Source organism: Hypanus sabinus, chromosome 5 (assembly GCF_030144855.1).
Source record: "Hypanus sabinus isolate sHypSab1 chromosome 5, sHypSab1.hap1, whole genome shotgun sequence".
NCBI classification, from domain to species: Eukaryota; Metazoa; Chordata; class Chondrichthyes; order Myliobatiformes; family Dasyatidae; genus Hypanus; species Hypanus sabinus.
The window spans coordinates 128929187-128946211 of NC_082710.1; the positions used below are offsets into that span (position 1 = coordinate 128929187).

At 40.6% G+C, this 17025-nt stretch overlaps 1 long non-coding RNA gene across 1 annotated transcript; it reads left to right on the top strand.

Annotated features, from left to right (window-relative positions):
* Positions 1 to 1988: 1988 nt before the first annotated feature.
* LOC132393765 (uncharacterized) lies at positions 1989 to 16299 on the top strand. The gene is made up of 3 exons (XR_009512078.1): positions 1989 to 2247; positions 12273 to 12377; positions 15760 to 16299. It is a non-coding gene; the product is annotated as an uncharacterized LOC132393765 (long non-coding RNA).
* Positions 16300 to 17025: the final 726 nt, after the last annotated feature.

Consider the following 17025-nt stretch of genomic DNA (forward strand, 5'->3'; position numbering starts at 1 on the left):
AGTATTTATTTTATTTGCTGCACTGCCAACTATTTTGACAACGTACTCCAGGGATCCAGTAAGTTTGATCATAAAGTATTACAAAAGAATGTGGTTATTTCACCACTACTTCCAACAGGGTGTCAATCTTAAGATTTGTTTTTTTTCATGATCTGCCATTTTTCATAGCGAGTATTATAAAACCTTTGATTGTATTGCACATTTGCAGCAATAGTCAGTATCTCCATTCTACACATCAGGCATTACAGAAATCCTGTGTGTGCGCGCGCGCATGATAGGGGTGTTGGGGGGGGGGGCTGAAATTCCATTTCACATCTGGAAGCTGTGCAATGCTGAATGATTTTGCAGACTTGCATGGAATAGATTTGAACACAGGAGCACCATATGTTTCACTCGAGTTGTGTGCCATGGCTGAACTTGCAGTACTGTATAGCAGATGTTCACTGTGCACATAGGCAAACCCAGCTAGTTCTTTCTGGAATGCTGCACTACCACAAATCTTCACTGTCTGAGAATCTTTGCACGTAAGAGCATATTTTCAAGTAATTTTAAAATTTTGAAAGCAAAAAGTAATTTGAAGATTAAGCATTGGTATGCCAATTATTATGCCTATCCCAACAATGAAGGGTAAAATGGAGGTGTACACTGAAAATCAATTAAAGCTAGGCTGTTTGCTCTCCCATCTAATTCTGGCAGTCTGTCAGCTCAGCTTTGGAGTGATCATCATTGTAGTCATAGTTATTTGTAATATATCTTCAGTTATCCTTGAGTTCTTTCTGATTAGCTACAATTTTCAAAACATAATTTGATTAATAATTCCATGTGGCTACCTACTAAGGAACAAATTTAAGGGCAGCCCTGGAAACCTATGGATGTTTTTGTAACTGCTGTTTAAATAATTACGACTGCAATGAATTTACATATAAAGCTTCATATGGTGCATTCATTTCCTCTTCCACAATCCTGACATTGTCACAGTTTTTGGTCATGCTGTTCTATCAACGCCTTTGCAAATTTATCTGTCAGTATTTCCTATAATTGTTGGTTGTGTCAGTTACTGCAGTGGAATTTCAAACTGCGCTATTTAGCTAACTGCAGAGGAGTTTCTGGAGTCTTCCTACCCTGTCTTACCTGCAAAAATAGTTTGGCCAAAATGTTACAGGAGCTCCCTTTTGTTGAGAAGTTTCTACTAGCCTGCATTAACTTGGCCCACTGCAATTCCAAATTCGAAGTCTGCAAATTTTCTTATAATGGGATGAGTACCCAGTTTGTTTGCAGCAATACTTAGGTTCCCTGTGATGGTACATTAGTATCTTTGAACTTCTATCAAAGTGGGGCACAGTTCTGTTGAATCTAAGCAATGTTTGAAATGTTTTAAATACTTAAGAAATATTCTTTCTTCCATTGAGTTTCCTGTATTTGGATTTTCTGAATGATAAAGACTACTTCTGTGATGTTGGATACAATACATTAACCAAACCAGGTGGAAATTCTCGTGTAAAATCATTTCAGTCTGTCTTTTCTATATGAAGTTAGACTGTAAAATCTGTCTGAACCCCAAATGCTGAACCAACTTTGTAAAAACTCAAATAAGAAAGAAATTCTGGGTTCTTTTGTGAAGAATTTATCATGCTTGCCAGCAACTGGCTTGACTTATGTTCAAAACGTTTATTTCAAATTATTTGGGAAAGTTATAATTATTAGAAATAGCGTGCAGCCACGCGATAATCGGTAATTGAGTTGAAAGATTTACTTGGACTTTCATCCAAGCTTGGTAACCTTTCAGGTCGTGTTTATTTGCATAATACGATTTCTGTCATTTGGAAATAGTTATTTCTCTACACCACCATTTACTTAAATGAGGTTTATACAGCACAAACGATCTATCACTGTCTTGAGGACCCGCCCCGCGCTTTGGGACATGGATTGCACTATATTAATCAAACTCCAAACTTTCAAGGTTTCGGTCCCTTGGACTGTTGGACAAAATCGTCAAAATCCTTATACACAAGGCACTTGATAGTGCCTGTGTGCTTAAAACAACTAAGTGAGTTACTGTCTCCGTAGGTAGGTGATGTCACATACCTCTACCTGTTCCGCATATAGTCGAACAAATGGGGTGCAGCGGTGGGGAAGGTAGTTTAATCTTGAGCTTATGATAACTGGAAGGACTCTGCAAAACTGGCGTTAGCAATCTTTGTATTCCTTGAAATTTTGCGGCAGTTTGAAACAGCGAGGGAGGAGGATGTAAGTACCCAATATTAGCCTATCACTGAGTTCTCATGGGAGTGAAACACGATTTCTTTACCGCTAATTGACTATTGGAAAAGGAATTGATCCGAGTTTGGTTGCAGCAGTGGGGCATTCGCAGATCTAATAATGGTAACGCTAAGGAAATTGAGCCATACGAACCCAAAAGCCGCTGCACTTTAAGAGAAAAATATGTAAATTCGGATCAGAAAGTAACCATAATTTTCTGCACTAGCTGCAAGGTGGGATCTACTGAGCACGTCAATGCAGCTGGGAACTTGGACATCACAGCAATTTTTGGACTTTCTGTAAATTAAATATCTTCATTCTTTACGATACCCATCGTTTATACCTGTCTGTTTGCGGGTTCCTCTAATTAATATTCACGAGGAGCTGTCTGCTCGTATGTTTCCTTTTTCTCTGGTAATAAGAGATGAGTTTGTTGCCGAGGAAAACAGGAAGCTCTGAATGGGTAGGGAGTCGCGCTGAATTCCAGTAATGAATGCATCGCGCACATTTCCACAACCAGTGATTAAATGGGAAAACGCCACCTTCATGAATGGCTGGCTATTTATACACACCTTGCGAGCGAGCAAACTGGGCAAGCCTCTGGAACTGCTGGAGTCCGAGCAGATGTTGCAGGTTCCAGGCAATAACTGGAAAACGTGGCAGCATGTGAACACGGAGGATGTAAAGCAGCAGGCTTGCTGACTTCTTTTTATTGTTGCCTCTCTCTTTGTTCCACCCCGTTGTAAAACGTTGGTTGTCTACCTTGAAATCCTCCGAGTTCGGATTTGTAAAGATCGCACCGGGTACTGTTTGGTCGAGATAATAAATTGCACAGCTTAGACCCAGACACAGGTAAATCAACAGGTTTAGGATTCTGGAGCCCATTTACAGTTCTGCTTAAAGAAATCCCGCAGGGATAAGTGCAGGACTGCCGAAAATTATTTACCGCTCAAGTTAATGTCTTACACGGGGTCTCTGTGGCTTCGGGGCATTTTGATTACCCCTGTGCTGTCCGTTTAAGTTTCACTTCCACTATAAGTAATTGGAGGAGTGTGGTTCTGATTGCCTGCTCCTATTTGGGTGAAATGTCAGGGTTTTCTTCGCAAGTGTGGCTGGTTTAATTTGCTCTCCTTCCTTTCAATTTCACCCCCAGATTTCTTCCATACGCCCGCCCCCCGCACCTGTTCAACGTCTATTTCATTTATTGCGCCCGCTCTCCACCCGCCTCTCGTTAACTTCCCAGAGGTGCTTGGATTTCGTGTGGCTGCCGTCCTTGCACAGCTCATTGGTTTGCCGCCGGGCAGCTGGAGCTGCCTCAGAATGACTCTTTGGTGTTCGGTGTTGCCGTGGAGCAGAAATGGCATTGAATTTACTCAGCGAGGCAGAACACAGAACAGGAAGGAAGGAAGGAAGCAACCATTCTTTCTGTATCTATTGTCTGACCACCAGGCTTAAGCAATCAAACAACTCTGCAGACTGGGGTTGCAAAGGGTGCTGTCCTGTCTCTTGTCAGTGGGGGGTTGGATGGGACGGGTTGCTAATTCCCCTCCATATCACCTTTCAACGTGCCTCTACATCCTTCAGCTCCGCTCTATACCGTTTGTTTACAGGTACCAGGCCTAAGGTCTACTTTGTGGTCAGCCTTCATATAATTTTAGTTATTTGTTTTCATTCATCGCAAATCAAGTGTCATTGTTGAGGAAAATAAAGGTCGTCTCGGTATTACTAAGACTTGGCTTGTTATGTAGTACTTGGGTGTGCCCCAACTGGAAAGACTCCTTGTCTGCAGTTTTATTGTCTGAATGCTCTTTATTCTGGAAAAAAAAGTAAACTTAATCCCGATCTCTTTTAAACTGCTCTATTATATATATATATAGATATATATATCTATATATATATATATATATAATCACGACCATTGACGAGAGCAGTGACTGATAGAATAGGAGGGATGCGCCCAAGTGTCCTGTTTCTGGACTGTTTGCCAAGCCAAGATATATATTTTTTTGAAAATGATACTTCCAGCTAGACGAGCTCACTGAAGATGCTTTCTGTGATAACCCTCTAGTCTATTCTAGACTAATCTGAGTTTCTATTTTAAGACATGCCCAACCTTGCCATAGTAGATCAACCTTTTTGTGTACCGGAGCAATAATGAACTTCCTGTGTCTGATTCTGCGGTAAGGCAGAGACAGTGCGGGTGATGGAGGGACGGGCTCCTACTTGACTAGGGTTTGATTCTAACCACCAGTAAGCGAGTACAAGGAAAAAATAGGAATGGTCAGTGCAAAATATTTGTCATGCTCTTCATGTAAAACTTCTTCAGTTAATTTTATACTTCGAAAAAGTACAAGCCGCATTGGGAGAAACCTGTTTAAACTGTTATCGGGTGAAACTGCGGATGACGGCAGGGTTTTAAAAAGTAATGCAACTTAATGCAAACCAGCATATCCCCCAGGGCAGAGAGCTCTACTTCACCAAACCAAACATTCATTGCTGACGAGAGGAAACTAAAGACAGGAGTGTGCAAAGAACAGCTAGGTTCTAGGAAAGGAAGCAAATGTAAAGATCAGCAAAATGTGAGAAAGGATGGAAAAGGCAGGATGAAAAAGTAACCTGATGCATTTCAAGGTTAACATTTTTAAAATAATTTAGTAGCAAAATGGTAATTGGTGAAAATATGGCTTCTTCCAGAAACAGATGTGAATAATTTTGTAAATGAAAATAAGGATATGTTCAATATAGCTTGCTCAATATTTACTTTGTGCCATTCTTTATGGTAGAGGAACTCAACAGTACACTTACATTCAGTGGAAACCAACAGTAAATCAAAAACCAGAACACATTGAAATGAATGCAACCTCTCCATTTTCTTTGACACAATGCTCATTCAGCCTTTCTCCACTCTCACCCAGCTGAGTGGGAAATACCCTATATGGTTCCAATTGTATCTATCATATAGAGAGAATGACCATTAATGGCTCCTCTGCCAGTAGCCTCATTATTACCTATGGTGTCCCTCAGGGATATACAATTGCAAGAAAAAGTTTGAAAAGCCTTTGCATTTACCTAGCTTTCTGCATTAATTACAGTACTCACAAAATGTGATCTGATCTTCATCTAAGTCACAATAACTGCGTTTGACTATTATTGTGCCTTAGATGAAGATCAGACCGCATTTTATAAGTAATTAAAGCAGAAAACTGCAAAGGGTCACAAACCTTTTCTTATGCTGTATCCTTGGAACATTTCTGCTTCCTAACTACGTGTCAACATTATTCACAAAATCAACAAAGCCTCGTTTCAAATATATGGTGACATCACCCAGACCTACTTCATTAATGCTGTTCCTGTCACCCACCACTACCTTTCAAATGTGAAATTACTTGCTGCTTATTGAGTATTGGGTTAGCAAAATTCCTCAATGTTGAGAAGGCCAGTGATATCTAAAGTATTTTCTGTCAGCTTTCTCCCTGAGGAATCAGAACAGGAGTGTATGCAACCTTGATGTTGTGTCTTCTCGCAAGATGACGTTCAGCTCACATCTGCTCCACAATTATAATAGTCTACCTCAATTTTGGTACTAAAGTAGTCTCGCCAAAATAATCCGGGCTGACCTTCTTCATTCTGCTCTCCCTAAACATAATTCCATATGGCTGCCTTTGTCCTAATACTTGTCAAATTCTATTCACCAATCCTGTACCTGTTGGCACAGTGACACAGCCTCACAGCAAAAGACTCCCAAGTTCAATCAAACCTTGGGTCTTGTCTGTGTAGAGCTTGAATGTACTCCCTGTGAGCACGTGGATTTCCTCTCTGTTCCTGAAGAATCAGGGGTTCGTATGGAATTGGCTCTGTAAATTACCACTAATGTTTAGGTGAGTAGCAGAGTTGATGAGAATGTATGGAGAATAAAATAAAAGGATTAATGTAGGATTGGTATAAATGGACAGATGATGGCTCAAGGATTTGATGGGCCAAATGGCCTGTATCTGTGCTGTATGTCTTTATTACATTGGCCCTTAGTTAAGAATAACTTGCTTTTAAAATTCTTCCTTGTTTTCAAATCACTTCTTGGTCCCAAAACCTTTAAAATCTAGCTGTTGGAGAGGGTTTAAATTAAGGTTTCAGTGGATGGGAACCAGAGTGATAGGGCTGAAGATGGGGCAGTTGGTATACTAGTTGAGGCAATGGGTAGTAAGACTGTGAGAATGGACAGACAGATGATAGGGCAAAGTTGCAGTTATTTGGTGATGTGAAGTGTAAAATGGGGGTAAAAGCGAAAAGGGTGATGAAGGTGTTATATCTGAACACATGCAGTACATGAAATAAATTAGGTGATCTTGTAGGATAGTTAGAGATTGGCAACTATGATAATGTGGGCATCATCAAGACATGTCTGAATTAAGGTCATAGTTGGGAACTTAACATCCAAAGACACATCTTGTGTCAAAAGGACAGGCAAGTATGCAGATGGGGGTGGGGTGGCTCTAGTAGTAAAAATTTTATCAAATCCGTAGAAAGAGGTGATATCAGATCAGAACATGTAGAATCCTTGTGGGTAGAGTTAAGAAACTGCAAAGGTAAAAGGACCCTGAAGTATGCGGGTAGATTAGGAAAAACAGTTTGGTGCTGGATCCCAACAGAGGGAATTTGTAGAATGCATAGGAGGTGTTTTTTAAGAGCAGTTCGTGGTTGAGCCCACTGAAAACATAGAAAAATAGAAAACCTACAGCACAATACAGGCCCTTCAGCCCACAAAGCTGTGCTGAACATATCCTTACCTGAGAAATTACCTAGGGTTACCCTTAACCCTCTATTTTTCTGAGCTCCATGTACCTGTCCAGGAGTCTTTTAAAAGACCCTATCATATCCACCTCCACCATCGTCGCCAGCAGCCCATTCCACGCACCAACAATTATACTAGTGCTTAAGAAGAATAATGTGAGCTGCCTTAATGACTGTCACCTAATAACACTCACATCGACAGTGATAAAATACTTTGGGAGGTTGGTCATGACTAGACTGAACTCCTGCCTCAGCAACAACCTGGACCCATTGCAATTTGACTATCTCCCCAACAGGTCAACAGCAGACACAATCTCCATGGCTCTTTGCTCGGCCTTAGATCACCTGGACAATAGAAACACCTACGTCAGGATGCTGTTCATCGACTATAGCTCAGCATTTAACATCATCTTCCCACAATCCTGATTGAGAAGTTACAGAACCTGGGTCTCTGTACCGCCCTTTGCAATTGGATCCTCAACTTCCTACCGGAAGACCACAATCTGTGTCGATTGGTGATAACATATCCTCCTCGCTGACGATCAACGCTGATGCATCTCAGGGGTGTGTGCTTAGCCCACTGCTCTACTCTCTCTATACACATAACTGTGTGGCTAGCCATAGCTCAGATACCATCTATAAATTTGCTGATGATACAACCATTGTTGCATTGTTGGTAGAATCTCAGATGGTAATGAGAGGGCGTACAGATATGCCAACTAGTGGAATGGTGCTGCAGCAACAACCTGCCGCTCAACATCAGTAAGATGAAAGAGCTGATTGTGGACTTCAGGAAGGTTAAGATGAAGGAACACATACCAATCCTCATAGAGGGATCAGAAGTGGAGAGAGTGAGCAGTTTCAAGTTCCCGGGTGTCAACATCTCTGAGGACCTAACCTGGTCCCAACATGTCGATACAGCTACAAAGAAGGCAAGACAGTGGCTATACTTTATTAAGATTTTGAAGAGATTTGGCATGTCAACAAAAACACTCAGAAACTTCTAAAGACGTACCATGGAGAGCATTCTGACTTGCTGAATCACTGTCTGGTATGGGGGATGGGGGGCTACTGCACAGGACCAAAAGAAGCTGCAGAGGGTTGTAAACTTAGTCAGCTCCATCTTGAGTACTAGGCTACAAAGTACCCGGAACATCTTCTAGGAGCGGTGCCTCATAAAGGCAGCATCCGTCATTAAGGACCTCCAGCACTCAGGGCATGCACTTTTCTCACTGTTACCAGCAGGTAGGAGGTACCGAAGCCTGAAGGCACACACTCAGCGATTCAGCAACAGCTTCTTCCCCCAACATCCGATTCCTAAATGGATGTTGATCCCGTGAACACTACCACACTTTTCAAAAAAAATCTATATAATTTCTGTTTCTGCACAATTTTTAATCTATTCATTATACATATACTGTAATTTATTTATTTATTATTATTATTTTCTTCTTCTATATTATGTATTGCATTGAACTGCTGCTGCTAAGTTAACAAATTTCATGTCACATGCTGGTGATAACAAACCTGATTCTGATTCCCAAATGTCATTATCCGTGGGCCCCAGATCAGGGAAGCTTGTGGTCGAGGCACACAAGGGACCCAGCTGAAGAGGGGAAGGGGTGGAGTGGTATGGTCAGGTAGGAAGGAATGGCAATATGCCTTGGGAAGAATAAAACATGCTGCTGACTGCTTTTACTGCTGGACTTCCTAGGAGCAGCTCAGGTACTACAGGTTTTAGCACTCAAAGTATACATGAGCAAGCACTCACCATCTGCAGTTCCTGCAGTAGAAGACTACAGTTAGTTATAAAAGTTACTTATGCAGGCATTCAAATACCATGTTAAAAATCATGAAGTAACGTCAATGTTAAATTGCATATCAATTGACATCATACAAATACATCCGGCAGCCTCGGATTCTTTTATTTTAACTTTTTTTATTGTTTTCAAATAATTACAGAAATAAAAGAAAAGTCTCGGAATCTTATTTAAAACCATATTCATGTTGTACACAATGGAATTGCTAGTGCCAGAGAGTGCAGAGCATGGGAATCCAAAGGAGAAGATGACTAAATCTGTACACTACATATTTATTTATTTATGTATTTTTGTTGTAATTTATAGTTTATTTTATGTATTGCCCTGTACTGCTGCCACGAAACAACCAATTTCCCTATATATGTCAGAGGTACTAAATCTGATTCTGATTTTGATCTGTGTTGGTGTCTCGAGAGTAATGTATTGATTATGCATTTAAAAGTCATATATCCAAATTATGAATGACACAAAGCTTAGTGAGGTCTGGGTCATAATATTACAATGAGACCTTAATAAACTGAGTGGACAATGTGCAAATACACACCAGAAGAGGCAGACAAGGTAATCAATTATGGATGAGTAAAGCTTAGTTCTAAGATATTTAAGTGGCGAAAATGAATACAACAGTGGAGACCCAAGAGAATTTGAGTGCCATGTTCACAGAACGTACATAAAATCTAAAAGAATATGATGATGATGGGTGATTCTTCACTTGTGAAGATCAGGAGGGAACTCCATTGATGTAGGACTTTTTGTCTTGCCTGCACTGGGCAGGTTTATAGTGAGCATTGGTGCGCATGGACCAATTCCTCCCCTTAGGCCAGGGGACGTTCCACAATGGCACAGTGAACTGCGATGACCACAAGGCTGTAGGTTGAGTATCAGAGTTTCCCTTCTCCGAGACAGACTGCCTGGTAAGGCTAACAAGTCCCATCCACCCGGGTTTGGGATCGGAGTTGTCCTTCTCCTAGGCTGGCTGCCCACTCAGTTATACCACTGGACACTCGGTTGTGCCTTGACATAGCAAGCTCAGTAAGAACAGGGATGCTATGTGACGGCATCGCCACGGGCACAGTCGTGTATATGTAAGTGACTCCTGTGTGGCAAACCAAACAGTGGTCCTGCGCCGATCACTACACCTGGATAGGAGAGGCTCTGGGAGATGCTTCACCTTCCTTAAGGGAATTGACCTCCAGCCCAGGACTCAGCCATTCCCCAAAAATGTTACATGGACCTAAAGAGTCCTCACGACTGAGCACATCACACAAAGTGTTGTCACAAGGAAGCAGCAACCCATCATCAGGAACCCCCCACCACCCAGGTCATACTCTCAACTCGCTGCTGCTATCAGAAATAAATTACAGGAGCCTCAGGAGTCCCACCATCAGGTTCAGGAGCACTTATTATCCCTCAAGCATCAGGCTCTTGAACCAAAGTGGATAACTTCTCTTGCCCCATCATTGTAATGTTCCCACAACCTATGGACCCTCTTTCAAGGACTCTATCTCACGTTCTCAATTTTTATTGTTTTGTTTTTCTATTTGTAGTTTGTTGTATTTTGCACACTGGTTGCACGCCCAAGTTGGTGTGGCCTTTCATTGATTCTATTATGATTACTATTCACTCATGGATTTATTGAGTATCCCGCAAGAAAATGAATCTTAGGTTTTTATGTGGTGATACATATGTACTTTGTTAATAAACTTATTTTGAACTTTGAACTTTTTAAGTGTTGATTTGATGGAAGGTTGAAAGGAATTGATCAACCAGTTAGACATTTTTCAATTGGTGAGGTAGTTGAGGAAAAGGAAATGGTAGGGTGCTCTAAAACAGGCGAGAAAATACTGATTAATAAAAGGAATATTAAAAGTGTAAAACTATCGCACAAACAGAACCATAGTTGGTACCTCAAATAATAACCTTCAGTTTGAAATCATTACATTTTTAAGGACGTTCAAAGAGCATTCTAGATGAAATAAAAAGGAAAAAAAAATCTGCAAGTTAAGAAATGAATGTGGAGAGGGACACAGAATTAAAAATTCAGATCAATATCAGATTTATACTACTGGAGGTGCTAGCTACTTGAAATAAAATTGCTAACGTCTCCAAGGGGTGGCAAGGTAGTGTAGTGGCTCACACAATGACTTACAGTACCAGCGGTGTGGGTTGAATTCTCACCGCTGTCTGTAAGGATTTTGTATATTCTCCCAGTGACCGCGTGGGTTTCTTCTGAACGCTCAGGTTTCCATCCACAGTCCAAAGTCGTACTGTTCGGTGGGTTAATTGGTCATTGTAAATTGTTCAGTGATTAGTCTAGGGTTAAATCGGAGATCACTGGGTGCTGTGGCTTGAAGGGTCTATTCGACATTGTATCTCAATAAAAAAAAATAAAATGCTGGTAGTACTTAACAAATCTATCCTGCATTTCCTGTGTTATTTAGTTTTTGTTGTACTGTTTATGGGTTCTATATCAAATAAAGGATATTGTAGGGATATATTATCAAAATATCAGCATGACTTTCAATCTTACCTTGGGAGAATTTGAGTTCTAGTTGAAGTAAATGATACTCTTGCACACTATGGATGTTTGTCCGTTTGGTATGCAGAGTTTCAACAATTCCTTTCTCCCAACATATGCTGCTTGACCTGCTGAGTTCCTCCAGCAGACTTGTTTGTTGCTCCAGATTGCAGCATCTGCAGTCTCTCGTTTCTCTCCGAGGTTTGGCTGTGTTGTGAAAACTATTAAAATTCACCGAATGATGTGAGCTGTTGCTGCTTGATTCATTGGATGAATTCCACCTAATTTTTAAATTCCTGGTTGAAAAAGTATCTTTCACTTCATAAATAGTTAAGTTATCCTGTTTCTTCTCAGTAATTGGGTTTGTATAATTCATTGAAGAAGTTGGCAATGATTGTAGTTCCATTCTTTCACACATGACTATCACGTATCAAAGTAAAAGCATTTGCCAACTCGTTCTGATGAAGTAACTTTATTCATGATTTATAGGGTTTTTTGAAAAATTATAAGTATCTGTTAAAATGTATCATAGATGATATAAAAAATCTGGACTGTGTTGGTATTTGGGGAAAAATAATATTGCTTTCTTGCCCTTACCCTTGAAAAATTAAAAGAACGCAGCCTATATTTTTAATGCATTAACCAGTGTTTTTAGTGTGGACTATTCCCATATCAGGAAGGAGTTGTACTTACATAGCAACTTCTCAAATCCTCATAATGGAACAAAGCATTTTTCAAAGAATGAACTGCATTCAACATGGACAGTAGGTATTGTTGTTGTGTAGCCAAACATTAGGCTCCGTAGTTGACATGTGACCATTTTATAAACAACAAATAAATTAGTATGTATTTTTTAATTAATTATCAATTATTAAATTAAATTATAGAAAATTCAACAAATAAACAGAAAAAAAAACAGCAAAAGCTTTGGACACACAAGAGACTGCTGATGCTGGTATCTGGATCAACAAACACTCTTCTGGAGGAACTGAGTGAGTAGAATGGGATCTGTGGGGGGCTGAGTAATTGTCTATGTTTCAGGTCAAAACTGAGCATCAAGACGGATGTAATGGAGAAAGAGTTGGGAAGTGTTACCAAAGAAAGTTTGCAAAGGGACTGCTTCAGGTAGCCAAAAAGAAGACAGGTGTAGCTTAGGCCTAGGCTAATGCTACATGGAATCCTTCATCTCAGGCCCTTGACCTTTCACGCCCACCTGGCTTCACCAATTACCTTCCAACTATCCTCCTTTCCCTCTACCCACCTTTTTATTCTGCCATCTTCCCCCCCTCCTTCTCAGTCTTGAAGAAAGGTCTCAGCCTGAAACATCGGCTATCTATTCCTTTCCATAGGTGCTGCCCATCCTGCTGAATTCCTGCAGCATTTTGTGCGTGTTGCTAATGATACACTTTTGCTTTGTGAGAAATGAGGGGAATCAAAGTGAAGTTGTTCAGGAAAGAACAAGTTTACCCAGGCAGATTAGACAGTCGGTGGAAGGGAATTGTTTGAATCTTTGTAGCAGTAAAAAGTAAAGGGCTTTTAATGCATTCCTGATTGGTGATGGAGGTAGATAGAAAATGGATATCCATAGTGAAAAAGAGATAGTGGAGGCTGGGGTATTAGAAATTGTCAAAACAGTGCAGGGCCTACATACATGGTAAGGAACAGGACAGGGTCAAGTTAAGAAGTGAGGAGTTAAGTTCAGTGGGATAAGAGCAGGTAGAAATGGTGGGTCTACTGGGTCATTCCTGTTTGTGGATCTTGGTTAACAGCTGGGACTGGGCAGTATGGGTTTGGGGCACTGTCAGGTTGGGGGCTGTGGGGCGAGATCTCCTGATGTGATGAATTCTGTGATGGCATAGGAGTCTTTAGCCTGGTGCTCGCTGGAAGGGTCACAGTCCAGAGGTTGGGATTGTGGCATTCAAAAGCTACTGTCTGTCCTGATGCAGGATTTTGACAAAAAACTGGATTTGGATAGATAATCTTTCCCCCTAATAACCCCACCCTCCAACATCTTTAATCCAATTAGTTCCCTCAGCAGATTGTTTGTGACATCAGAAGTTATTGACTAGGGGAGGAACCATGTCGCAAACGTTAAACAATGGGAAAGTAAAACACATTCCACCAGCATTTTGTGTGTGCTACATTACCAGCCTGATCAGGTTTTCCACAAAATATACATCTATTACCTGGGAACCTTTCTCACACATCTCCTGTGTACACTCCTACAGCCTTTCTGTCATAAGCAGAAGACAGCACTGTAGCTGTGATCTATCTAGTATTTTATACAATTCCAGCATGGCCTTTGTACCATTAAACACTGTGATTCAGCCATAAAGGAAGTATCCCATCTGCCTTCCCAGCCACCCTTTCCTTCTGGCTTGTCTGTGCACTCAAAGGATCCTTACTTCCTCTGCTTGCTTTGCAGTCCCACGTGTCACTGGGTCAGAATTTAAGCTTAATACCAAGTCATCCACACTTGCTAATACCCTCTGAATAAGAATTGCACTTACCCTTGTATAGCTCTATCTGGTGAAACTATACAGAGTAACCAGCTCTGTCCATTGCAGTCAGGTTTCACAGTGCCGGGGTTTCCATACATGGTGGTTGATAAATAAGCTCATTCCCGTTGTTTAACTGGCCAGCCAATTTGTGTTGGATGTATCAAGTATTCAGAAATAGTCAATCTTTTAAAAAATCTAGATAAAATGCAACCCTTATATAAGGAAAGTATATATAAGAAAACTATATAAGAAAAGTATTACGGGCACAAAGCATTTTTTGAACTTTGTTTTTAAATAAAATTATTGAAGGTAAATCTAAATGAATTTTATCCACATCCCTCTCACTGACTTATTTCCACTGAAATGAATGAAGATGCCGACCTCTAGACTTCCATAGAAATCCTAAATTTGCCGACAATTACAGGAAGAAATTTCAGTAAAAGTGCAGGGATCTGCCAATAGTTCCTTTAAAAATCTAGGTCATTACCTCATATTTCTCTGAATTGAATTCCAATTGTAAATTTTGGCTTGCAATATCTTCTCTATTTATGATCTAAAAGTCTGGATCTTTTAATTCACCAGCTGGTCCTTTTGAAGATAAAATACCAACAGACTTTTGGACGGACAGTAATAGAAGCATGCTTGTATAGATCACTACTAACATATAAAAAAGGGTCGCCAAGGAGATATGATCAGAAAATTGGACAACAGATGAAAACTATTAAAAGTTGCTTTGGTCAAGAGAAATTTTAAAGGCGAGTTATGTAAAGGGGTTCAATAGTTTGTGTATTTATTTATTTATTGAGATACAACATGCAATAGGTCCTTCCAGCCCTTCATTTTATGCTGTCCAGCATTCCCCCAATTTTATGTAAGGGGCTCCATTGGTCAGAGTTAACCATAGATATTGCATCCCAGCTGTCTAGACATGCAAGATTTAATCACCCGATTTAATCCTAGCCAACTCATGGGATAATTTACAATGACCAATTAACTTACCCACTGGTACATCTTTGGACAGTGGGAGGAAACCGGAACACCCAGAGGAAACCCATGCCGTCATGAGGAGAACGCACAGACTCCTTTCAGGCAGTAGCAGGAATTGAACCTGGGTCACTTGTACTATAAAGCATTGTGCACTATGTGTTGAATGTATGACTGTCAGCCAAGGGAGAAAGGTAATGAAGATGCCTAGAAGACTGTTTGTTGAAAGGTTTATGTGAGATAGGGAAAGGTTTCATTAAGATGATATTTTAAGACTTTGGAGGTCCAGGTGCCAATGTAGTCTGGTGAACATCAGGTTAATGGATTAACAGAAGCTGTACTGGGCAAGATAAGTGTGAGCAGGGGAGATACAAATCTGGATCTTGAAGTACTCAATTATGGAGAAGACAATGCCATAACTCAGGGTTTCATCAACTGATAAGTTCACATAAAGATGAAAGTGCATCATGTTGCAAATCAATGGGATTTGTGAAGGAGGGGACACGTCCAGAAGCTTTTGGCAATGCAATTGCAAATAGTCTGACTTAGCCTGAAAGGAATGGAATTAGTGGCTGTAAATTGGAGTGTATGATTGGACTGGGTATTGGGAATAATAGCCTCAGTGATTTCAACATAAAATTTAAATTTTATAATTGTTTAGTGTTTCTTTCATTTGGCAAATCCATGAGCCCTGAAGGCAGTGAGAGAATCGTAGGAATACAAGTTAGAGTCATGATTTGGGTGAACCTTGCAGAAATAGTGTGTCCCTATCCCAAGGGACTTAGGAGAAACAGTATTTGTTTAATAGATGATAGAAGTAGTTTCATGCATCCAGGAACACCTGCTGTTGGCCCATTGCTAACCTTTCCAAAAATGTTTCCTATTTCAGCATCCATCATTAAACACCGTCACCACCCAGGACATTCCCTCTTCTCATTACTACCATCAGGGAGGATGTAGAGCAGCCTGAAGGCCTACACTCAACATTTGAAGAACCGCTTTCAAATCTCCACCATCAGATTTCTGAACAGCTCATGAAAACCACCTCAATATATTTCTCTCTGTTTTGACTTTTTATTTATTTTATTTCTTACTGTAATTTACAGTAATTATTATGTCTTGTGCAGTATTGCTGCCTTGGGGTTAGTGGATGGCATATGTACATGAGTAGAAGGAAGGAATGGGGCTTGTTTTTCTGTTGTCATTTTGTTGTGTTGTTTTGCCGAGCATCATGAGCGCACTGTGCAGATGGCAGAATGTGTGATAACATTTCATGGTACGTTTTGATGTATAGTACATTGATAAATAAGCAACAGACACAGAATGCCAGTGGACGAACTCAGCAGGCCAGGCAGCATCCACGGAAAAAAGTAAACAGTCGACATTCCAGGCCGAGAGCCTTCATCAGGACTGGAGAAAAAAGGTGAGGAGTCAGAGTAAGAGGGTTGGGGGAGGGGAGGAAGTAGTACAAGCTAGTAGGTGATAGGTGAAACTGGGTTGGTGGTGGGGGGGTGGGGTGAAGTAGACAGCTGGGAATCCATTGGTGAAAGAGAAAAATAAATGTGATAAATAAACTTGAATTGATTACTTGGACGAAAACAAGTAAGTCCGTACAGTAATCATGAAGAAAACTTGTTCCTGATATTAATGACCTATTCACCAATGTACCATGCAGTTGTAAAATCAGTGCTGAGGCATTATTATCTCTGTTTGGCAGACCTCAGATAAATCCTAACTTCTGGTCACGGTCTCAATAAAGGCCAAAGTTATGAGGACTAGTAGATTTAATGGGAATGGCCAATATATGACATTGAAAAGAAACAGAAATTAGTGCTGTCTCCACACTGTCTGGTATCTAAGCAACTCCAGCTGCTGTGATTTAGTGCTTCACTAGTTTGATGCACCCATTGCTCTTGAACACGGTTGTCAAATATTTGATTTTGGCCTCCAGCACCCAAACTGCTTTGTCTTAATGTATGGGAGCACATGTCCTTTGCCAAGAGTCCAAGTTCATGCACAGATTAACCTTGTAATTCTATGCAAATCATATTTGCCAACTCTAATTGGACGTATTCCTAGAGGTTTTATCACATGATCCCCAAAATCCCCACCCAGACAGCTCGCCCTTTTCATCTCGTCTGCACTAGACAATGAG